A 25,463-nucleotide genomic window follows, 5' to 3' on the forward strand; every position below is an offset into this window, starting at 1 on the left:
AGTGGATAAAGAAAAAAAAAGAGGATCTTCCCCATTCCTTTAACATTTAAGGAAGGAAAATCGTATGTCTTTAAAAATAACGATATGAAACTCTGATATTTCAAGATGTCCCCCAAGCTGTAAATGCTGTGGTATATTCAGGGACTCTCTCAAAGTTCTTTCTTGATCCTCTCCATGCATTCACCCACTTTGTTGTGCAGTGAGCACAACCTTAGTGAGTGACCACTTGGCTAGACAAAGGCCTCCATCTTTGCACCACACCAATCCCCTTTTTTCACTGAATCCACCATGAGACAGAATAAAAAAAATTAAAAATAAAAAAGAAAGAAAAAATGAAAGAAAAAAAGAAAGAAAAAAAAAGAAAAAACACCATGATAATGCTCCAGTACTACCAGGACAGTCCAGCAAGAGAGTGGAAAAAGACACCCTTTTACCGGCATATACGGTCACTTTGCTTTTCTTGATTTGTCTGAATCCCCTATTATTTCCCTTTCTCCACTCACTCATTGTACCACACAGAGCTGTGATCTGAAAGCCTCGTGTGTATTCATCAGTGCTTCAGAGAAGATGATTCACCTTCCCCTCTTTTTTATCTCGCATCAGCCAAGAAGTCAAAGTATGCATAATACACCATTGTTGTTCTCAGAAGCAGGCTTCTTGCTGTGATATGAATGATACCAAGAAAAAGGTATGATTTGAATTGAAGTAGAGGGTCGGCAGGTAGCATCCTAAAGCTTCAGAACTAGCAGATTAAATATAACAACAATGAAATCATGTCTTCTAACAACCAGGAAGAAAATAATAATAATAAATACAATAGCCTTGACTGCAACACTGCGTGGAAAGGTGAAGTTTAGAGGGTGTATTTTCCGCTCTGGACAGAAACTAAATAGTGCTGCTTGTTTTACATCCTCTATAACTAATTGTATCTACATCCAAGGTCTATCTTCTACCCTGCTCCCACCCTGTACCTGGGAGAGCTGTACTGCAAAACAAGAGAGGAGCTCTGGGAGGGCATCTACCTTACAGGCCAGCAGCCACCCTTGCTTGGCATAGAAAAATTGAGGAGAACTGGGACAAAGGGTGCATCTGGGTCAGACCTAGCTCAGTCTCTACCACAGATTGTTAAATCCCTGAAGGGTATCAGGTAGGCTTGCCCAGATGCTTTCAGTAAACCACGTAGGATGGATTAGTCCCTGTGACAGGAAAATCCGAAAAGACACGTCTGTTTCCCTTGATGGTGGTGGTGTCACCCTTTGTCCTACTAACTCAATTGCAGGTATGGAGTCCTGAACACAGCTGTTAACTTCCCTCCAACACTGTGCTCATGGAATTACATTATCTATCATAAAGGATGTCTTGTTTTTTCCTAAATTGTCACTGGATTTTGCACAGAAACTAGGCCGGATGGAAGTAAACAGCCTCCCCAGTGCTGTTGGATGCCAGATTCCCACACACAGGAGCCATATGATGGACACTGAAGGCATGTCTCCCTGGGGACCATCTTGCACAACACAAAGTGGGGAATGCTCTCACCTCTTCTAAATTTCAACTGAGATTGTTTCTTAGTTAAGGTGGAGCTTATTTATCCTTGCACAAGAAGCATTCACCCAGTGTGTGCATGCTGGTGATGGTAGGAAAGTTGTAAAGCTGCATAAGACGTGCCAGAACCTCACAGGGCTCACAACAGCCTGCTGTTAATGTAATGCCACATGCTGGTGTAGAGCAACTGCCATCCTTGACTGTGTACTTGGCTGAAGATCCTTTAGCACTTCTACCAAACAGTGAATACTGCAGGCATGACCTTCTTTTTCCTATCATCCTTCTTAATTTTGGGGGCAAGGGTAGCCCTCCATCCTTTCTAACCTGTCTCATCTTGTAACATTTGGGGTTTTATGGCCTAGCTCAACTCTTGTTTTTTTGGCAACTGAGGCCACTGCTCTGCCACCTAGTTCTGACCACCACTTTCATTGCGTCTACCCTGATATTTGTGTGATCATTCAATAAGCAGGTTCAGGGAAGTAAAAAAGCAGGGTGGACGAAAAAAGGTTAATTTTAAGTGGAATCAGTTTCCCAGACTACAGTGATTTGAAAGGAGATAGAGAGGAAGAGGAGGACATTCTCAGGGGAAAAGAAGCCTATAAAGTTTCTGGTGGCAAGACTTGTCAAACTATTCCCTAAGTTAGAGACTCCTCAGCTATGTAGTTAACAAAAAAGAGAAGGATATATAACAGCTCCCAACCACCCTTCCTGGGTGGGATAAGCATCTTAAAAGACAAAGGTGGCGTGAATATCCTCCTACACTTGCAAGATGTCTTTCACTACTCTAAGCTGTGGCTCTACACAGGCTGGATTGATTCTTCAGTTGTTTTACTGCCAGCACAGCTATTAATCAATTCTACCATGTAAGAACCCTCAGTGACAGTGACTCCTTGGCAGTTCCTCTGGGCAGCTGTATCACATACCCCTTTGCATGAAAAAGACAGTAACCTGAAAAGCAATGACTCGCATAACCACCTGGTGTACTTGGAAAAAGCAAGCTTTCCCATAGCAATTGGCCGAGAAACAAGCATCCCACAAGGCCATCAAAGAATAGGCATGCTCCTACATCACGCAGTCAGGATAATATAACAATGTGTTATTCCTCTGAGCATAGGCCGAACTTCATCCCTAGAGTTGTTCAGCAAAACAAGCTCTGAAAACAGTGTTGCTGGTATAACTACAGCCTCAATATAACTTTCAACACAGTCTTCCAGCCTCCTGTGTCCATTAGGATCACATATTACATCACTGATCAACAGAGAAATGCAGTCAGGCATGTGCCATGTAGACATGGCCAAGAGAAACCCAGAATTAAAGATCTTGGTGTCTCCTGGGAAATACTTAACAGAGCTGTCCACACAGACATAACAATCAGGACTCAAAGGACAAGAAGAATGAAGAAAGATGTTCTGCCCAAATGTCTATATAGACTGGTGATGCACTACTGAAAAAAAAATGGATTTGCTGATGTATGAATTAATGTGTTGATTGAGTTAATAGCTTCCATTGATCGCGTCTTTCAGGTACACATCCACCAGAGACCTCACTGAAGTCCGAGTGCACAAGGAGAAATGAAAGGAGCGACTCATTTTGTTCTCATTTAGTTAGAGCTGAAGACACACGAAGCCCACCAGACTTGGATACATGACAAGGTCCCATCAGGACTCTGCAAGTGGGATTTATCTTGCATTCCTTTAGACACCTACAACACAGGCATTTCTTTTATGTGTTCTCACAGGCTCCCGTGATAGTCAGTGGGGAAGAGGAGGTGGTAAGAGACAGCTCCTCAAGAGGGAGACCTCTGAAAAAGGTCCATCAGCTGGAGAGTGACTGTTGCTTGTTCCCTTCAGACAAAGATGGCACACCCAAAAAATTACATCTGCAAATGTCTCCTAATAAGAACCACCCTGCAAGGCTCGTAACTGAAACAAGGAGTACAGCACAGTATTTATTATATTCCTTCAATTTGACAGCTTTTTCTTTAAAACAATTGCTCCCTTTGCCTTGAAGCTAGAAGCAGAGTTCATCTTACTCTTTCTTTGGTAGGGACAGTATTTATTGGTCAGAACATACAATAGCTAAAAGCCACCCTACACTTCATCACCAGGTCAAAGCATCTCACACCACCATCATTCAAACAGAGGCCCTAGCACTGCCCATCATGCTTTCTAAGTTTCCTCTATATCCTGGGAGAAGGCTCCGTGGTATAGGAATTTTCCAGTATGGATTGATCTGATTCTTTTCTTGTGGCTGAAGAATGTGGTGCTGAGCACCAGAAGCAATGGTTTACCTGCAGAAGTGTCTCCAAAACCTGCTATTTTTGGAAACAGCCCGCTTAAAAAAGGTAAATGGGTTAATTTTTCTTGAGAAAAGGCCAGTGGAAGTTAACAGCCTGCCTTGGTTTACTGTCTGCTACTTCACTGCAAATGCACAGGACGCTCAGCTAACAGTCAATAGAGACCAGCATGAGTAGGGACTACATGCATGGTCTCCAAACCTCATCGCAAAGCCTGTTGATAAATAGAGAGCTGCTCTGAAAACATAAGGAATTTGCAGTTACTGAGTGAGTAGGTCAAGACAGATTCCATCTGTGCTCCATTTTCTGCAGAGAATCATGCATACCTCCAAAACTCCACTGTTAGGTCTTAAACCTGCTCCATCTGCTGCTTGTGATGGTTACGTAGACCATAATGAATGTGCTGCCACTTCCAGCACCCAGCAGTGATTGATGCTGTGTTAAGAGGACATCAGTGTTTCCGGTCTATTTACATTTCCAAGGAGCTTGGCTGGGTTTTGTGCTATCATTTTCTTTTGGTATACCAGCTGTGGGAGACCAAAGGGTAAAAAAATTACTGCAGCACTCAAGCAAGGAAATGCTACTGTTGAAAAAACATCCTATTTATGCCACATTTTAAAAGGAGCCCCTCTTTAAGAGTTTTAAAGAGCTGCTACTAGCAACAAATGAGGCTGCTAATTTGGCCTGGCAAGTGGGGTTTGCTAAACACCAATTCAGCGCATGTAGATTTGGAATTGGAATTCTACTAGAAAAACCATCATCGGTGTGTTTTTACAGTCCCAATTCCTTTTTTTTTTCACATCAAGCCTGTCTCCTCCTTTCCCCCTCTGTCTTCCACAGCTGTCAGCTGTCATCAGCCAGGAACAGAGATGAGCCAGTAGCCAGCCTCGCAGATCTGACCCAATGTCCTGTGAAACAGGTGCCCAGGCCCCAACTCCTATTTGCTCCCCAGTCCCTTGGTTGTAGAGGCTGCCTGTAAAGGGAGGAACAACAATTGACTTCCTGGGAAGCTGGCGAGGGATGAAATGCTTCACACATCGGTTCACACTGAGGCTCAAGAGCCTGCTTCTGCCACTACAGATCAGATGGGAAGCAGTAGCAGTGTACCCCTTTCCACCTCAACAGCTCCCACAGGGGCTCTCCTGTTTCCTCTCTGCTTCACCAACCATGCCAAAGTGATGGCAATTCACGGGGACAACCTCGAGGAGCTGGATGCTCCCTCCAGCACAGATCTCTGCTTCAGGGCAGAGCAAGCCCTGCCCAGAGCTGTGCAAATAAAATTCTCTTTTTTTCCCACTCAGGTGTTTTTTCCCCAATCACAGGTTGTGGGGGAGATTGCAATGGTGCCAGCACTAAAAGTCTCACACAGATTGAGAGTCCTGGTTCCAAAGTGAGCTCTCAGAGGAAAGGTGGTCTTGCTCTGGCTGTCCTCTGACACAGTCCTCTCACAGCTCTAACATCCCCAGTGGCTTTGCCTGAGCTATGCCCAAGCAAAAAAAACCATCTCAGCACCTGCAAGACAGATACTAGAATACCCTCTGGCTTGAAATTAGATATACGACTCCTAATTCACCTGCACAAAAAGGGTCGTGCAAGGTGCCATGCTGCCAGCACCTTACCTCCCTATAACCAGACAAGCACAGAGACACCTCTTACCTGTTACGACTTGCCAGGTAACTTAGGGCCCATCCTAGGACAGAACTTTTATATTTAAAACATGAAGCTGTATTTACATTGCACTGTGCTCCAACTTTCATGTATTGAAAACCAAATATTTAATGGAAAAGATCTAAACCAGCAATCTCTTCTGTTTCATGTTTATATTTATTAACTATCTTACATGGCTCGCTACTGTAGAGCACAGGAGACGAAGATCCCATTGGAGAGACTTGCAAAAATGAGATCCCAGTTTTTTTTAGCAATTGTTGGACTTTTCAGAATTAATTGGACACTAAAGAGCGGGAGGTGCCTTTGCCATGAGATCTGAGCTGGCTGCCACATGAGAGCAGTGCAGCAGGAGAAGGGCAGGTTTCCTACCCCGCCTTCATTGATCAGTGAAACTGGGCCAAATTCACAGAGAAAGAAGTTGTCTAGATCCAGGCCAAGAAGCCATGTTTTGAAAACTGCTTTCTGAATGACTCAGCGGAGCCATCTCCCAAGGTGCTGAAGCCTGCCAGAGGGAAAAGCAGATATTGTTGTTGGGTCACTTATTCACTATCTTGAAGTACGTCACCAGCCTTGGGAAGCTGTTTTTTGACTGGAATGCAACTTGACTTTTCTATTTCTGAGGAAGATTTCCAGTATGCCTTGCTGCTGCTTTGTCAAAGCCATTCTGTGACAGCAAAGTTTGGAGGAGAAAGCAGAGCAGGCCAACACATTATGCTTCCGATCCTGGCCTACTGATGTTTTTCCCTCCCAGGCAGGGAAAGCTGCAGTCACTAAAGCCCTCTTCATCAGAAGGACACACTGAAGTCTTGCTCCCTTCAGAAATACCTCATTCCACTCTTTCTTCCATCCTCTATTTCACAGGTATCAAATACCTTTTTCTTTCAGAGATGACCTCACTGATACAAAAGTAATTAAATATTAAGTGGATTTTAATTTACTTTAAAGGGCTTACCTTTAAAGTCTGCTGATTCTATTTCAGACCTGAGGAAGAACCAAAACCATGTCATTTATCCAGCAACAGCCATTGCTCTAAGAAAGATGTGCTCTCCCCTGCCCTTTAGGAAAAACCAGTCAAGGTCATTGACATGGTAAAATGACTTTCAAGGGACACAGTAAATGGTTCAGCTCTTAAGTTAAGACTTATTCAACAGAGTCACCATTCCTGGAAGAGATACTTGAGCCAGAACAGGCTCTTCTCTGTGCTATTCCTTCATACCAATGTCATGGCCATGAAGATTTGAAACCCCCAAAAGCATCTCCCACCTCCTCCATGGAGCAGGACAACAGGGCTAACCTTCCAGCAGTGGTAACTTTCTGAGCGGACTCCCATTTTCTGGAGGTTTGGACCCATTAGCTATGCTAGGCACAAAATGCTGTTAAGTGGGTGAAAGGCACTTTCTGAACCGCTGATACAGGAGGAATTGTGTAGGCCAAGGGTACGCCCAACACGTTGGCTATGAGGTGGTCCAAACCTGTAATCCCCCTGGTTGTTGTGATGACGAATGTGAAAAAATTAACTCTGTTCTACATACCCATGCAAAAAAATATACAGTCTGGCTGGTCCCAGACTTTCCTCTCTCAGACTTGGGACAAGGAGGAGGTCTCCTGCAATAGGAATACATACAAAAAGGAACACCGGTACTCCAAGCATCCACCAGCAACAGCTTGGAATGGTCAGCAGCCAGGAGAAACAGCATCTCCTTGGACTTTCCTACCGCATGGCAAAGTGTAAGCTCTTTATGAGCCCAAAATCTAAAAATCATAACCTTCCCAGACATCTAACACCACAGACTTGAGTCAGAGATTTTAATTTTAATCTTAATCTTCCCCACCACCTCGTCCTCTCTCTGCCCAAATTAAACTCTCCATTTTCCATTCACATTAATTACAAGTTACTCTCTTTTCCCAAAAAGGGTAGCTATTTCTTCAATCCTGCGAGTCACCCACTCTTATCCCTCTAATGATTAGCATAATTAAGTTGAACCCAGAGGAATTGGTCCTGAGCTGCTTTAATCTGGAAGCAGCAGCAGCTTCCATTCCTGACCTGGGAATGGACTTGTGTGCTAACAAGCACATCTGTCCTCTCCTTGCAGTCAGCCTAGCAAAAGATTTGAGCTGTTCCTACAGATCACACTCCACTGGCCTCCTAAGGTAGGATGCTAGACTGCTTTTCGTAGGCACTTTGCCATAAATAAATGTACATCATTAAGAAACAGCTTGACAGTAAAATGGTCAGAATGGCTGCGTATGAAAATTGGTGTCTGGATGCACTCGGGTAGGATTTGCTCCATCAGATGAAGCACAATTAATGCTAATTTGTTGCTGCTGCAGCCAGCTTTCCAGCCTCTGATGTCTGATGGGATCAGGGATTATCACTGAGCTAACAGGATCATCTGAAAACAGTTGCAGTCTGCTCCAGGAACCAGTTTTACACCCAACACAACTATTGCAAACCCTTTTTCTTATTGGCATATCACAAAGTTAGGTAATTTTGGCCAGCAATTTCTGTACTGATTTCATTCATTTATGCTCACTGCTAGTTGGAAAGCCATCCAGTATGAAGTTATCCCCTGCAAATGACTTTTTTTTTTTTTTTTTACACAGATTAATTACTGGGGTTTCAAGTACTCTGTGCTGTCACATTCAGTGGTTTGTTAATCTATACTCAGACCACCTGGCTCTAGTGTGCAAAAACAGCTGCAGATGTCCTTTATCCACAACTGCCAGTTCCCTGGGCTCAAGGCATCTTGCAGTGATCAGATTCAACATGAACTATCTATATGGTAGAAATATCCAAATACCATTAAAACAGAAGGTTCCTGTCCACTTTTTACAAGTTACTACGCAGTGGAAGTGCAGAGGGAAGAGACAATGTCTTTAAAACCTCCAGCTAATGCACTGTGCTGTCAACAGAAGACAGTTTGGAGTATACCGATACGATCTCAGAGGCGGGGGGGTTGTGTTGTTTTGTTTTTTTATTTGTTTGTTTTTGTTTCTTTTTGTTTTTAGTTCCTTCTTCCTGTGATAACCTTTCACCCCAGGCTCTGTGCTCTTTGTGTGTTTATCAGCAAAGCACATCCATATGCCCTTCAAGGGAGGAATGACTCATACCTGACTCACAGTCACTCAAGCAAAGCTGCAACCTTTAGTTCATTTCCTGGGAGAAGCATCTGTTAGATTCATCGTGGAGGATTAAGCATTTCTCCTTGTCATTTTGTAGATGAAGGCGTTTGCAACTGGATGAGGAAGGGTCAACAGATTCCCTGCAATGGATGGCAAACAAGCTTCCTTGGGCAGTTGAAGCTATGCGCTGGGGACGGGGAAGATGCTGTTTAGCAACTCTTACCTACTCCCTCCCTGAAAGTGACCCTGCCCTTGAAGAAGCACCACTGGTTTCAGAATCACCCCTCCTGTGACAAGTATGCAACTGTGTGAAGCGGGCAACCTGCATGCTCCCTGCCCACATTGCCCACACCTCGTCACTCTCTCTCCCTGGCTGCCATCAGGAAATGGCTCGCGTGTCTGTGCTTTCCTCACTGCAGAGTCACAGCCTGTAAGTCTCCTACCTGGCAATAAATAAGAAATGTGCTGTGATGCCACTGCAGAAAACACCTTGGTTCACTGAGCTTGCAACTTCTCACCCCAAAAGGCTTCCCAGTTCCTTCTGCACCCCAAGGCCCCTTCCTGGGACATCTTTTCATTCCCAGAGGACAAAAAGGAATAGATTCATCAGGCACATCAACCAAGGGCACTGCTGAAAACCTATTTTTTGCTATCTTCCCTCAAGGGACTTCTTTCATACGTGTTCCTCCCCACATACATGATTTGCTTCATTTAACTTCAGACTCCTAAAGACGCTTGTGTCTACCAAGTAACCCCCCTTTTATTCTTTTTAGGAACAGAGAAAGACCAAGCATGATGCATAAGTCTTAGTAGCAGAGGAACATGGCCTCTGAGGAGTCAGTCGTGTTGCTGTTTGTATGCAGACATCCCAAGGAGCCAGCCCTGCCATGGTATATAGCAAAATGTTAATAAGGATACATAGCACATTCCTCTGCACACCACTGTCTCCCTTCTTGGCTGAATAATCACAGATAATTCACTTGTCTGGATATGACTCACAGCTACTTTATTTCACACAAAGCAAACTCTAATTGCATGTTGTATGTCTGTTTATGAAACCCAGCACTAACTGTTATTACAAAATTAGTGCAGAAAACTCGAGGGGAAGGAAAACCACAGTGAGAAACCAAGTAATAGCCCACAAAGAGATAGGCCAGGCTGCACCAGGTTTCTCATCTCTAGGACAGGCAGCTTTTCCCCGCAGATACAAGCATTTCTTACTCACACAGTAATTTAGAGGCAATGAGAAAAGTGGGGTCCTTCTTGCTTTGTCCTCAGATGGGCTGAAATTATTTTGGCAACAGACTGCAATGGGCAGTTGGTCTGTCTCTATTTGTCTGTGTATTTGTGCTCAAGAAGCTCCACAGTAACACCAGTGCAGTCACACGTGCTGGCTCTGAGCTACCAGGGAAGAAGGTGCTGTCCTGTGCCAGGGGTTCCAGCTTTCATGGCACTTTCACAAGGGTTTTACATTCATCTGAATGGGCAGGGAGTGAAGCAGAACATATAATGCCTGGAGAAAACAGAACTGATATTACAGACTTAGCACTTTTTCACATTTCTAGGTAGGGCCAAATCAGGGACCTTTGAATTTTCATTTTTGCTCAGGCCCTAGCCCCATCTGCTTCACTGCCCTCCTTCAAAACATTGCCATTGCCAGAGACTTTGGACGAAGTTGGGTGACACCTCGTAGCAGGCAGACAGGGAATAATCTAGCCCATGGGATAAATTTCATCCCTACTTCTAATGCAATGTCTAGACTGTTAAATAAAACAGAGCTAGGGAGAAAGATGGACCTCAGAACCCTAGTCGTCCAAACTACCTACTTGTTCTTGCACAGCAGGTGTGATTTTGGTCCGTAACAACTGTGTCTTTCCCCAGAACAGAGCTCAAAGGACAGCACACACCAGTGATCACTCCCAGCAGCTACAAGGACAAGGTCAGGTTTGACTCTTTAATCATGTGTGTTCCTCTGACACCATCCCAGCTGGCTGTACTTCCTCACACTCATACATACCATACACTCTCAGTTTTGTGCTATGAAAACATTGTTCTTAGATGCTGAAATACAGCCCTATCATTATTACTTCAAACACTTTGAACCAGAAAAACACACTTACAGAATGAATACAACCATGTCTTCCTATGGATGCATTTCTTCTGCAAATATTTACAGCCAGACATGGCCAGAATGGTGGGCTGAGGGCAAATCATCAACCATCCATCTACATCCACAGAGATGAGATGGGATTTCATCTCTGAAGAAGGGAGCTGCTAGATTCTGTGAGAAAACACCCACAGGCAAAAAAACATGAAAGAGAGAAGTAATGTCATACAAGACCTACCATGCATGTTGGGGGGGCTGATTCTTGGCAACAAGGAGTGGTTAGACACCTGGATGGACAGGTTGCCACAGAGTGCAGCGTTCTCCATCATTATCAACGTTTATACTAAGATGAGGCATCTTCTGGCAAGGAAATCACAGCTCAGCCAGAAGCTTTCAGGCACAAAGCAGAAGACATGGGGGGAGTCACTGCTGTGTCCTATGAAGGTGGACAGCCTGGAAGAGTTAATGGTCCTTTCTGGCTTCAGAGACAGAGGAAATATTGTGATTTAATCAAGCAGAGAAAACCCACACAGGCAAAGGCTTACCTCTAGAAAACTGCCAAGCCTTTGCAATTAGGCTGCAGATAAAGCGCCCAGCCCTTTACTTGCACCGCTGTCAATCACAGGAACTCATTCCAAGAACCCAGAATAACACAGGTGCTCAGGGTAATTGGGATTTGAGCTGTAAGCAACCAAAAAAAAAAAAAAAGACAGGATGTGTATGAGGCAGAATTTGTGTTTCCAAGGAAAGAAAAACACAGGGGAAGAGCTGAGTGATTATTCAGGCCCATGAGGGGGTAGTCACAGTGGGGAAAAAGGCATCTTCTCTCCACAAGTGCCTCTTCCCCTAGCCCCGTGCTCTCTGGCTTCATTCATGTTAAGCACAAGAATATGAATGAGAATCCTGTGAACTGCAGAGGAGGAGGGGAAAGGGAGGAGAAAGGATTTCATGCTACCAGGGCAACTGGCACCATGGCAACAGTTTAATTAATGAGTTGCTGATGAACCCTACCAATAGGATCCTTCTGAATTCATGTTGTAGTAATTACCAGAGTTTCATTCATCCTGCCTTGGCCTCAAAAAGCCCGCAAGCTCAGACAGACAGAAGAGAACAGCCTGCTGAATCAATGGGAGGAGAGCGCGTGTCTCAGAGAGTGCTCCATTACTCCTCTGAGCCAGCACCCTGAGCACTCGAGCATGGAGACCACACACCATCCGATCCATTTTACAGTCCCACACCACCAAAGGGCAACCCAGCTGGCCTCATGCCACAAAAACAGGCAGCACTCATAAGCAGCCTGCAGAGCTAGTTGTCCTCCTCCCTGCTATGCCTTCGGCCTCCAGAAGATGATACAGAAAAGAAGCAAGTGAGCAGGTGATTTGCTTCTCCAGCTGGAGGATTTCTCTTTTCACACCAGAAGACAGCAGCGTAACAGCTGTGTGGGGATCTCAAGTGGAAAGAGAGTTCCTGATAAGCACAAAGAGGTCTTAGAGAGGTGGGTATGTGCCATGCGCTCCAAGGGCTATTCTATCTGTAAGGAAGATAAATAGAAGATGCCATAGATGAGATACATAAAGGAAAATTGCTGCTAGAGGTGAGCATCACGTCACCTGATTTACCTGTCCTCCTCAGACAAGAAGATGCTGCATGATAATGCAAGTGCTGAAAACACGTCACACCACTGGTCTGCACTATTATGTGCTCTCAGCTCCTGCCAGCACAGAAATAGCATGGTACTGGAGATCTCAATCTGGACAGATGAACCCTGCAAAAGACACTAACAGTTACACTGGGCAATGGATTTAGGCATCTACTGCAATGTTTAGGTGGAAACAAAGTGCTATATATCTATCCTCAGCATCCAAAATCTCACCACACTGACATTTAACTCAACTGCAAACACTCAGCCTGACTGCTCTACTGCTGCCAAATCTGAGCATTCAAGATGAGATCCACACCTGAAAACAAGGTACTCTTCTAGTTGATGTCCTGAAAGGTGTGGGTAGAGAAGAATGCTAAAAGTGTGTATACCAGGGTTTTTCTCACCTTTTAATGTTGCACACTGACATTTCTTACACAGGAGTCTCATTACAACGTTGCTCAGATACATTAAAAATTAAATTCAACTACCTTAAACTTTAGTTTGTGTTGCAAACAACTCAGTGACCCTGGCCCTATTCTGACACCACTGAATCAGTCTTAATATCTGCGGTGAAAGAAAAAAAAAAAAAAAAAGGCAAAAGAAACATTTTTCTAGCTCCAAGGCTTATTCTATATACAGTTTAAAAAGGAAGCCTCAAAATTTTCCCTTAGAAAAGGCCAATTTTCTTTTTAGAAAAAAAGAAAACTTTATTTGTGCACTCTCCCTGATGTCTCTGATCTTCAGAGTGATTCCCACAGGGCAAGGGTTTGAGCATGGACGGTACTTAATGCTGATGAGCTGAAAAGATGTGCCCCATGCGAATGGGCAGAAATCTCCTTGGAAAGCTGTTGGCCACAAGTCCAGGGCAGCTGAGCCCAGTGGAGGGGTGAGAGCAGTGAACTAGAAGCTCTGAGCCCTCCTACCACCAGCAGCCCTGACTGGAAAGACCCTGGGGTGATAAATTGGCAGTGTGCTTTCATTGCAAATAAAGCAAACCCCATCCTGGCCTACATTAGATGAGCGGCCAGCAGAGCAAGGGAAGTAGTTTAAAAATCATGCCAGCTGCAAGAACTGCAAGAATCACAGCACTTTAAGATGCACCTCTGTTTGGGAATTCCCTAGCAGTCTTCCTGAGATTATGCTCTGACACTTTCTTGCAGTTCGTTCACTGTCTTTATTTCTGTCTTGTTTGTACATTTGCCTGCAGAGGATGAATAAATGGGAATAAACGCCTGGATAGTTCTTCTTCTGGACAATGTTATTTCAGAGATCTCTCTCATTCTAATAAGATATATAAGTGACAAATATTACTGCTTCTCTGTGAGTATGATCTCATTTATAGTTAGAATAATCTTCAGTAACTCTACTGAAATCAAAGGAGTTACTTTCACTTTAAGGACTGGAGCTGAGATCAGCATCCACTTAATGCAACACTAATTATGGATGTTATGGATTCCACCAGTCCTTGACAGTTTTGCTGACACTTGCAATTTCACCCAAGAGTGACATTTTTCTTAAAGCACCAAACCTTGGAGCCTTCATTTTCATTTGTTTCTTTTTTTCTTTTTTCTTTTTTTCTCCCCATTTCAATCTCAGGAGCATTAGAAAAAAAAAAGTCTGAGATGTTCCAACAGTAAGAGACAATTAACCGCAAATATTTTAGAGAAAGTTTTGCATTTTCTCTGGCAATTTCACATCTTTAAAGGTGTGCTTGGGTTTGGAATTTAGCGATGTCAGACTAATTCCCTTCTATGATACCATGTAGATATTTCAGCTTAAAATTCAGGAAATAGCTGGGTTTCTGTTTGAACAAAAATCACATTTGAAGGTGAGTCAGCTGCAAACATTGCTGAAGAAAACCAAGTTTCCAGTTCTGTTAAGTACAGCATGGTTACAGTTCAAATTTGGTTTGTTTTTAGCCTTGTTCCTGTGCTTCACAGCTGTCAGCACCACAAAGGCACACTCCTAAGCACTCTATCCTGCTGCCAACAGCCAGGAAAATGACAGCTTGCCATTATAGTGTCAGCCTGGGAATGATGAAGCAAGAGCAGTAGCTAGTCACTATGTGTAGTACATAACCATTTAAAGTTGCAAGTTCATGTAAGTACTAAATTGTCCCTCATTTCAATGTGAAATCTGCTGTTAGGGCATAATCTCAAGTGTCCTGGAACAGTAATCTACAGCATTGCAATCTTGAAGATCTCTTAATGAAGAGAAACACTTAAAATTTATACTTTGCTACTAAAGAAATTGGCCAGGTCATCTATTAGTGCTGTTTTAGTACTGTTAACATATTATTTTTCCTGCATGAAGTTTAATTAATGCAGTGAGCAGTATATAGGACAAAGAGACAGCAGCAGGGCTATTCCCTGCCTGTCTCCGTCTATGGATTGACACATTTATTATTCTATTTCAGGAGATAAGGCAGCCACCACGTACAAACACACGCAGACACCCCTCAGCAAAAAATACCAGCTGTGAAAGGGAGGGAAGAAGTCTGCTCCTCCATCAGTTCTTCATGGGAAATTCAGAAGTAGGTTTGTATGGGAGGCTCCCAGGATCAAAATGGAGCTGGAGCAATCCTAGCAAGTCGACTCAAAGCCTGGGAAAACAATTTAATCAGAAGGGTCCAAGCCAACTCTACTTGGTCAAGCCAGATCCATGCGTGCCTGGAAGAGGCACATACCCAGGGGCTGGAGGAGCCTTAACAGAGCCCAAAGATATAGAAGAGAAAAGGAAGTAGCAGAATTCAGTACAACAGCCCACCCTAACAGCATAGGCTGCAGTGCTTTAAGTAACGTCTTTGCCTTGCCTACAGTAGGGTGCAATCATCTGTACCGCAGAGACACAAAGCATCTTTATTTCTACACTGTTTAAGAGGTGTTTGGTTTTTTTTTTTTTCCTAAGTAGTGCAATAATTTTTTTTCATTAGAGGGGAGCAGGATGTGGTATGGGGAGGTTCGAGAAAGCTCTCTGAAGCTAGCCTTTGCATTCAGCACAGAAGTCAACCCTCCATGTGTTCTATGTGAAAAGTCAACTTGCTTCGCAAGAATAGTGACCTCGTTTGTTATTATGCAGCAGGCAGTACACATAATAGTAACAAATTCTGCTCTTCCACACCATGCAGGATCTCTTTTCTCTTTCATTTCCTTCTAGTTTTTGTGGTCTGTTCCTTTACTCCATTGTCCACCGTCTCACTGCCTATTTAAAATGTAAATAGAATTTACAGCAGAAATAAAGGTAAATTCTACATGTGATGGAGAAAAGGCAGGATTAAAATATTGCAATTTCATTAGCCGTTCCTATATGGCTAAATTTAGAGGTTGCCAGGTAAATATGAAACTATGCAAAGGCAAAAGCTTGGGCAACATCTGAATTTGCATGTCTCTCCCTTCCTCAGGCAAGCTATTCAGAGAAAGAGAAAAGAAAGGTTCGTGTCATTTGGAGAAGTTGTCCTAGGACAGTACTTCTCCATCTGATCACAGCACAGGGGAAGGAACCGCAGAGATAAAGCATGTCTATCTTCTCTTTTGCTTTGATGAAAGGACCCTGGCAGGTCCGATTTCTTATTCTTGAGCATGTGCATATCCCGGTTTGTCAGTAAATATAGGCTATTAAAAAGACTATTACTTAAAACTTCTGTTCAGCTTGATTTGGCAATTGCCTTTGTCCGAAGGGTGTAGGGGGAAAAAAAAGAAAAGGAAGAAAAAAAAACTTTTTATATTTGTACATACCTGAAAGAGGGAAATAAGGACCAACATAAAACCATGTAAGCACAGAGATGTTCAAGGAGAGCATGTTAAAAGGGAGCAGCTCTGAGCAGTCATGTTGTTTCCTTCATTATGGGAAGAATATTGGGCAGAGAGATGCTACACTAAGCAACACCATCCAGCAACGGGCTAAAACCAGACCTGGTGCCTGGATCCTACAGAGACTTGTGCTCATGATGCATCAGGTTCTCCCCAGCAAAGCCCAATGCACTAATCCACAAGGAAATGAGTTGTACTTTTTGGCTCAAACAGAGCTTAGTCTACATTATCTTCTTCTGAACAGAATTCACACAAAGATTTAGTTCTTTCTGGTGCCAAACTCATACTTCAGCTCAGTGTGGGGTTTTGCGTGTGTGTGTGGTTTTTTTTTTTCTATATTACATTGCTGAATGCAGTGATTTATTGTTTCAGCCTTAATTGTGACCTCATTTTCATCCTTGTCTTGTTCCTCTTTAATTAGTTTCATGAAACTGTAATAAATTAGCCTAGCAATGTTCTTGATAAGCACATACTTGCTCACTTATTTCTTTCAGTAAAATCCATAAAGAATACATGGGACTGGTTTACTCCATCAAGCCATGAATATTTCGTTCTCCCTAATATCTGAAGCCCAAATTCACAAAGGCATTTAGGAGCCTAAAGCCCATATTAATACAACCTGCTCTCATATATGAGAAATATGAGATATGTATGTGTATACATATGAATATATATATATGTAGATGTATATATGTATATACTATGAAATACGTATATAGGAGAAATATATATATATTTTTTTTTAAAAAAAAAAAGCTACTTTGCTTCATTCTGCATGGGTCTCCTGCTTGAAGAACAGTTGAGTTGGCATTTGTCTGGTTCCCAGTCATCATGCAGGGCATGGACTGTTGCATGCTCTCCAATATCACATGGAACCCTAGAAAAGGCACAAGTTTTGTGGGGAAACATTGAAACAGTCCAAGCACTCATGCCAGAAGGAAGTCTGAACTTTATAGATGTGCCCTTTACCAAAGCAAAGTAAAACACTCAGTCTGAAAGGACTCTAATTCCTAATTCATAAGACCACATCCTTTGGTTTGTGCTGGACATTCTGCACCAAATCTGGTAAGCAAGGTCCATGACTAGCTTGTTTTCTTTCCAGTTCACCACCCATTATACAAAAGGTTGATTCCACTGCCTCCACTGCTGTCTTCCTTACTGCACTGCACAAGAACCAAGTGCCTGCATACCAAAGAGGACTGGCTAGGCTATTGTTTACTGGAACTCACAGAAGGGACTGGGAATGTCAAAGAAAGCCTGGAAGAGCAAAGCGTGAAAATATCCTGTGCCTCCTAGCAATTCCACCTGAAAGACACACTTCCTACTCTGCTGGAAGGGGAGAATGCAAACAGATGTCTGTGCAGACGTACAGCCTAACTACGGGTGTATAGCATCCGGAAGGAAATGTTTTCAGAGGAGAGTGATATTTGTAAGCATCCTTTATTCTTAGACTGTGTTAGCTTCTGACATAGGCTGTTATCTATGTCCAGAACATAAAAATAAAAATGAATAAAACACTTTAAATCCACTAAAAATAAATAAACAAGGAGAATAAGATTGTTAAAGGCTTTAATGAACAATGTTGCTCCTAGAAGAGCTGCGTTATCATAGCAATGGGTATCTAACTATATAGTTTAAGTCATGTTTCAATAAGGGAGGTTGTTAATTAGTTTTTGTTCCAATTTGTAGCTTCCTGGTCTGTGGAGGACCCTTATGTCAGACTCCCTAACCAGAAATAAAAAAATATTTTTATATAAAAATATAATTTTATATAATAAAATATATTTTTATATAAGAAAAATATATTTTTATATATAAAAAATGTTCCCACATTTTTCCATTAGTGTGACTCCACTGGCATGTGCTACCCAGGGTAAATCTCAGTAAGATCTGCCTCTCCCCCCACCCTGAACACGTCTTTAGGCTTACCCAATTCGCACTCTGTACGACTGCCTGGTTTAAGAACGATTATTAGCAGCATGCAGTCTAAAGCCAAGACCCCCGTGCTAGAACTTAGAGGAAACAGAGACGATTATCTAAGGCAGAAAGCTCTCCAAAGCACAGGCAGGGCTTTCTGTACTGGGAGCACCCTGACACGCTCACAACGCCCTGGTGCAGGAACGACCTCTGTATGGCAGAGGGGAGGAGAAGGGGGTCAGCCAGTGGGAATTGGATCCCAAACACAGGCGTAAAATGAAAGATACGCTTGTAATAGTCTGGAAAGCCACAAGTGTATCCAAAAACCCTGGGAAACATCACTTGGAGTTTTTAAATCTAGATTTAGCAAGAACATGCCCCTTAGGGTAGTCCCAGATAGGGAAGTCTCGTGGTCCAGCTCAAGGACAATGTAACCCTTCATTACCCTAAGCAAATGGTGGTCTCTAGGAACAGAACCATCACACCAAATACCACTCCAATTTGTGAGCCTTACCAACACACAAATCAATTACCACTCGTAGCTGTGATCGTTACACAGCCCGTGTTCCCTTCTGCATTGTTTGCTCAGAATATTGCTCTCTTTCGTCATTAACTAGCAGTGATTTGGAAAGAAATAACTGTAATTCATACTCCAAAAGTCATCCTCCCATGTACACTCACCATTCCCAATTAAGTTCATGAAAGATTAATTCCTTAATGATTATGATTTGCACTGTTAATTAATTAGCTGCTTTCCATGATGTATGCAGAAGTTTGCAGAATTACTTCAATCTCTTAATTAGCTTGCAGCAACTGTAAAAATGGTGAGTAACTCCCTTCATTCTCCTTGCCCCTTAGACAAATTATCTGCTGCCTGGCCTTCCTGTCCACCTCCCTTCCCACACCATGCAGAATCTCTTTCATCCACTGCTGCAAATGTTCATGATTTGCTTACTCATTTTTCTAAGAGGATAATATAACCGAGGAGCAGACACAGTTGACTCACATCACTTTCTTTCCTTGGGGAGAACATATTTTGATATGAACCCTACCTCTCTTCATGCTCCCCAGGCTGGGCAGAGCTGCAACTGAGTAGATATCTACTGTCCTGCTACACCAGAACGACACAAGGCTGCAGCTTCACTTTGTTTCAGAGACAAAATTTTGAATTTCTCCAAAACTTCTAGACAAAGCTCTAATTCTCAGCAGTGCTCTGGGTTAGTTGGGTGCTCCAGATCTGGAGGTGAAAGAGCATAGAGCAAGAGCCCTTCTAGCTCTTGCTGCATTTTGAGTTACTCAAATCAGTGTCTAAGCTGTCCTAGGCCCAAATTCCCACTGTGCTTACATTGCATCTTTCTACTCTGTATCTGGTTCCCAGCTGCCCATGGAAAGGCTTGCTGATACCTCCTAGAAACTGCAGAGGTGTGCTCTTGTCTGTGTCAGGTGTGGTCACCACACAAATGGGCAGGAGGAGAAGGAACTGAAAAAAAACACTGAAGAGAAGAGAGCATCATTTCAACTTTGAGGATGGTTGCACATGCACAAGGATTACTCTGACTACAAGAGGTCTTTCTTTCCCAAACTGTTCTGGGAGGATCGCAGAGCTTGGGGCTGTCCCCAGACCTTCTTGGCTCCCTTCACATGGTGTATGCAGCCCCTTGCCCCTGGTCACTATCTGCTCAGGCTCAGAGCTGGGAGCAATCAGGGGAAAGTAGAGCTGAGTGGCTAGGATGTGTCCTTTCATTGCCACTTTCAGAGGTATCCCTTGGCCATGTCCTGTTTATCCAAAACCACCATTCCCAAAACAGAGAGAACCCACATCCCTAAACCCCTCTAACACAGAGGTCACCCTGACCACCCCAAACATCTCAGGCCTGACCCAGGGTTGAAGGATTTTTTTAGGAGGCATTATGGCTGGTTTCAGCTCAGCATTTCCACACAAACTCAAAGAGTGTCGCTCGCTCCTTGCCTCTCACAACTTGCTTTAAGGACCTTGCCTCTCCTCCAGGCACTTCAGTTAGACTCCTTAGGGATGACCTCAGAAATGAGGGTTAAATTCCAGGGTCTGGTGGATAACCAAAGCAATGTGCAAGAAACGATCAGGAACCACAGGAAAACAGTGAGCATCTCCCACGGATGGATGCAGCAGGGTAAAGAGTTTGCATGGTCTCACTTACCAGCAAGAAATTCAAGCTTGATTCTTGCTGAATAGACAAATTGACAGGTAAAAAGTTCTCCTTTCAGCATCGTATGTGTCTGTCAGGAAGTCTCCACCTCAGCTGGTGACAGCAATGCTTGAGGATTCAAGACAGAAACCATAAATGAGCCATGTCCCCAGACCATGTCAGGTAACCTTCCAGTTTAGATACTTCCTACCACTACAGTAAACCATGTCCCTGTGCCTGGTTGCCAACAGGAGAAGCTGAACAATTTCTGGAGCATTTATCTCCCCCTGTTTCCTGCTGTTACTAGTGCTTGGTGACGCACTGCACACAACCTGCTAAGCCATTGCTGCTGGAAAGCCCCACCAAACACAACACTGCAGCTTCATCAGAATAAATACTACCTATCTCCTTTCTCCACACAACCACCAGCACAGTAAAAGCCGTAACCAGAGAAGAAGAGATCCCAGATCTTCAAAATGGGGCTCAGAGAGAGGCACATATATGAGCCCTGCATGAATTAGCGGGGGGAAAGGGGAGGGGATCTGCAAGCAATGACACTTGCTACCTGCTACCAAGCCTCGCTCACAGCTTCTAGCACCTCTGAGGTTGCCAGGAAGAGGTCTGAAAGGCCAGGTGATGTGCCACATGCCCCATTGTCACATCCTCCCCTCAGTCACTTGTGCTGCCCTGACTATGTATGTTGGAGCACCCAGGCCAGTGGAATGTTTTTTTTCATACTGAATTATAAATGTCTCCAGCATGGCTAGGAAAGGAAGCAGTTGTGCATTGCTGATGCTGTGGGGATGAACACAGTACATTACAGTAGGATATTATCCAGCTGATAGCATATATGGTCCATTGAGCTTTTCCGTGCTGCAAACAGAAACAGTCATGCAAGCAGGAGGATGTACTGTGAGCAAGACTGCCACCACATGGTACAAGGACAAACCCAGAACAGGAGTGGGGAAAACCAACCTCACATCTCCAAACAATCCTGGCCTCTTTAGACAGTTATAGCCAAATCTTGATGTCTCCGCCTGATCAATTCATTTGGTCAGCAAGTGTTGCTCTTGCACATAGTCGAAGTGCTGATACCCTTCCCACCCCTTCAAGTTATTAATATCTCTTGCAAAGAAACCAGCAGAGTCTTGCAAGTTAGGGAGCCCTAAGAAATACGTGAGATCTGGCTATTCACAGCAGGGAAAATTTGAATTAAGTGAGCCAGTGAAAGAGTTCCCCAAAAATCACAGAAGTCTGAACTCAGGGGATCCTGAGAGCACTGATATACAAAAGCATAAAAAGGTCTTGCAGATTCTAAACTCACATTGTTAGTGGGCATGGAATTAATCCAAATCCATGATACTTCAAATAACAGCTGAGGAGCCTTGACCCCTCATGTTGAACTACAGAGCAGTTCAGATAACTTTTATTCTGACTAGCCTAACTGACCCTGACTGCAAGATATGAGCCAACTCTGAAATTCTTATCTGCAGTTCATTCTCGCTCCTGAAAATCTTAAAGTACGTTGGGTGGGTTTTCCCACGATACGGATACCTTCAGTTATGGGGTCTGAGAGAATATATCCTGCCATAAAACACGCTCAGAGCAAAGTGCTGCATAAACAAAGTACAGGGAAAATGGAGATGCTCATCCTACCGCCTGTCTTCCTTTCCACCTCCTCTCCACCCACTTTGTGAGAAATAGCTGGACATTAAAGGCATAGGCATCTGCCTTTGAGTTTGCAAAGTCTTGTCCTATACAGAAATAAGACTTATGTTGCTGGATCAATTTACTTCTGTGCATTGCACCGATTCAGTAGCAGCTTTGCTCCCACTTCTGTGGACAATCTCTGCCCTTTGATGTCTGTAAACAGTTTCTGCTGATCCACCAACTTCACTGTTACTGCAGATCATCCATGGGGTTTAGCTATAGCACCCAAAATAGGTGAACAGCCTTCCAGGCAGGTTCCCTTAACACTGTGTCCTTTACAGCTTCTGCAGTGAGAGGATCTTACAGCCTGTCTTGCAAGTTTCTGCTCTTTGAGGTAACTTTTGACATAAGAAATGCCACTGGGACCAGTCACCTGCCTTCAAAGTGGTTTTGATCCCAGGGCAAAACGCTAAACTGAAGTGCATTTTCCCTCCAGTGGGACGTGTTGTCCAGATCAGCCATGCATCCTTAACACTGGCAGGCAGACAGAGAGCAGAAGTCTAAGCCAGCACCTGTAAATCTGTCCGTGACAGATTAACTAGACAGATGTCAAAAACAGCAGCAGAAAGAACTAGAAGAGTGAAAAGAGGAAGACTATGGTGGTTTCTGAACACCAGAACACCCTTTCAAGAGCTTTCTGGAGGCTCCAAGGATTACTAAACACCTTTTTCAAGCTTATGACAACCATACATACATATTTCTCCATCAAGCAGGAGGCTGCTGCTTTGTGTAATGATGGTGACTGTTGGCATGAACAGATATCCCAGGAGCATGTGGGTAACTCACAACAGCTCCTTCCCTCCCATCCTGCAACATTTGCAGAGCTCCTATCCAGCAGCACTGCCCACAGGAGGGAAACACTCCTTGGGGCCATGGTATGAGGCAGTAAATGCAGACACCACAAGGAGCTCACTCCCCTCCAGGCAGCACCCCACCATGTTACACGCAGATGAGAGGGAGCCAGGGACAAAACGTGGGCAGCTGGCCAGCCAGTAAATTAATTTCAAAGGCAGGCAGGTGATAGATGGGGTTCACGTGGGAAAAAGGAGAGAATAAATTGCCCATCTGGGGCTGATACAGCAAAGAGCAGCGCAGGACAGAGTGAAATGAATGGGCATAGAGGGATCAAGGAATGAGAGCCTGAGTGGCAAGCACATAATTGAATCCCTGAGGCCTGGATCCTGTCTTCAAGCTACATGGGATTGCAAATGCAGAAGCACAGAACTGAATGATTCATGGTGTGCGTGTGACAGACAGGACCCCCAGAGCAATATTTTATGGGTTTGGAGGTAGGAATGCCACTGACAGTATGGTGAGGGAATTTGATGAGATGAGGGGCTTCATCTACATCCTTCTGTAAATCTTTGAGCATAGCCCTTACGAGAACAGCCTGGAACAATCTGCCAAAATTAGACATGATGCCACAGCTAGCAGTCTGGACCTGGTCAGGGAGTCAGCTTGTCAGCTGGCATTAGTTCCCTCTGCACCACAAACCCAGGCTTACACCAAAAGGTTATCAGAACACTTGTCAGGGAGACTAAAATGGTCAGAAAACTCAGCTCTCACCCCTGCGTCCTTCTCTGTCCTGCTTCTGTGCCAGGTTTAAGCTGGCAGAAATGGTCAACTAACCAGCGCCAAACTATTTCCAGGGTGTTCCTAATCTCACCAAGAGCATGGGCCCTCTAGTGACTCTGGGAAGAGGCTTTCAGCACTTCCCCTTGTGTTGTGCTACGCTGCTTCCAGGTTGTCATTTGTTTTTACCCCTGTATTTACTCAGAGGGATAGGCATGCTCCTGTACTTGTGGCAAGAGACTCACATATCTGGTGTCGGTACAGCTGTGTTGTGTCCCAGCACTGCCTGAAGCAGCTCAGGCAAGCCAGCTGCACCACCCTGCTGCTTCAGTAGAGAAAAACATCCTCCCCCTTTAACTGGGGGCTGCAAGAGGACATTAAATACACATTATGGGTGACTGTAGCATCCTTCTCACCAGCCTCCTTTTGAGAGAGCCCAGCAATGATGGCCGAGACAAAGGCAAGCTGGAGCAAATGCACAGCCAGACTTTTGTGTCCTCTTCTAGCCTGCAGCAGCCAGCAGGAACCTGTTCCAGTGGGAATTTTTGTGCTATTAAAGCCCCTTATGGTTTCTTGCTCTGCAATTCTATTTTTTTTTCATTTATAAATTTTACCATTTACAATTTTTTTGCCATTTACCCGTCACCTGTGGCAAAGAGCATATTCCACACCACAGAGCTGAATCTTACAGTCTAAGGTAGCAGGAAATCTGATGCCTTAATCCCAGCCCTTCTGGCACCATAGCAGACTAAGACCTCTCCCTATATCTGTTTTAAGTGGATGGGGTGGTAGATTTGCTTATTTCAAAATTGTGAAATAATTTTACACTGAGAACTGGTGCCTCCTAGCCTCTACTTACCTTGCACTGACAACAAGCCCATGCTGCTCACATCCTCAAGCAAAGTCGATAATCATGTCCTTGGGCAGACTGACTCCCTGTGAGCAGAGACCTGATTTCACTAAACAAGGGTCCAAAATAGCTCTCCACTTGTCCCATCTTCATGAAAGAATGTATTTTCTTAGTAGGCTCAACGGTCTTACTCTCTGGAGGCACTGGGAAATGCCCAAAGTAGATGTTAATACACTAACTCGAATGCTTTTCATGGGATCCTGTCCCAAAAACATCTCTCTCCAAGAATTTTGTACTCCTACCTAGACAATCCCCTTGTTTTTATTTCATTCTGCTAGTACCTTTTCCTTTAAAAACACACCTTCAAGAAGCAAGGCAACCCACCCAAGCCTAAACTTTCCAGTATTAAACTCCCTGATGTTGATATTTTTTCCCAGGTTTGGGACTACACTTCTCCCACGTAAAACCTTTCCAGGAGTTAAAGATTCCCCAGGGAAGGCAAATCCAGCAACCATCTGGAAAATAACATGGTAACAGAACGATGCTGCCTTCTCAAACAGCTTAGCAGGCAAAGCTGGGGCAAAAACTTGGGCAGGGCTGGGGAAGGAGACAGGCACAGAGAAATACCCCATTAAATGCTCCACCAGCCGTGAAACATTCTGGTTAGGCATCTTGCTTAAAATAGCCAAGCTAAAAGTTGATTTGGCAACAAACATCTCTTGTGTCAGGTATCAATGTCAAAGGTGTGTCCTGACAAATCAAATACCTCAATTAGCTTGCAGAGGTCACCTGGAGGAAAGATAACATATTCGTCAGATAACAACATAATCTCACTATGATGCCCTGTGGGGGCACACAGATAAAGAAAAGCCATGGTTGGGATATCTTGGAGGCCAACACAGGGACGGGAAGGATGTGTGAAGCGTGGTATGTACCCATATGAGACACAGCAAATATTACTGGGTTCTGTATAAATCAAATAGTATCGGTTTCATCAAATATTATTCGGTTCTATATAAATCAGATATTATTGGGTTCATCAGATATTATTGGGTTCGTCAA

The 25,463-nt window shown here is 43.8% G+C and overlaps 1 long non-coding RNA gene across 2 annotated transcripts in view; it reads right to left on the reverse strand.

The window, feature by feature from the left end:
- The window catches only part of LOC121069219, a 50,340-nt gene that overhangs the window by 2,437 nt on the left and 22,440 nt on the right, over positions 1-25,463 (reverse strand). The window contains exons 3-11 of one of the 2 annotated variants that reach the window (XR_005819341.1): positions 14,851-14,980; positions 12,356-12,501; positions 11,282-12,267; positions 10,975-11,189; positions 8,618-10,106; positions 7,039-7,111; positions 6,459-6,487; positions 4,165-4,365; positions 504-660 (exon numbers count right to left, since the gene is read on the reverse strand). This is a non-coding gene — a long non-coding RNA (uncharacterized LOC121069219). Of the gene's footprint in view, positions 1-503; positions 661-4,164; positions 4,366-6,458; positions 6,488-7,038; positions 7,112-8,617; positions 10,107-10,974; positions 12,268-12,355; positions 12,502-14,850; positions 14,981-25,463 lie in introns of both variants that reach the window. The other variant, XR_005819340.1, reaches the window with a different exon arrangement.

The sequence above is a fragment of the Cygnus olor genome, chromosome 4 (assembly GCF_009769625.2).
Source record: "Cygnus olor isolate bCygOlo1 chromosome 4, bCygOlo1.pri.v2, whole genome shotgun sequence".
In the NCBI taxonomy this organism is placed as follows: domain Eukaryota; kingdom Metazoa; phylum Chordata; class Aves; order Anseriformes; family Anatidae; genus Cygnus; species Cygnus olor.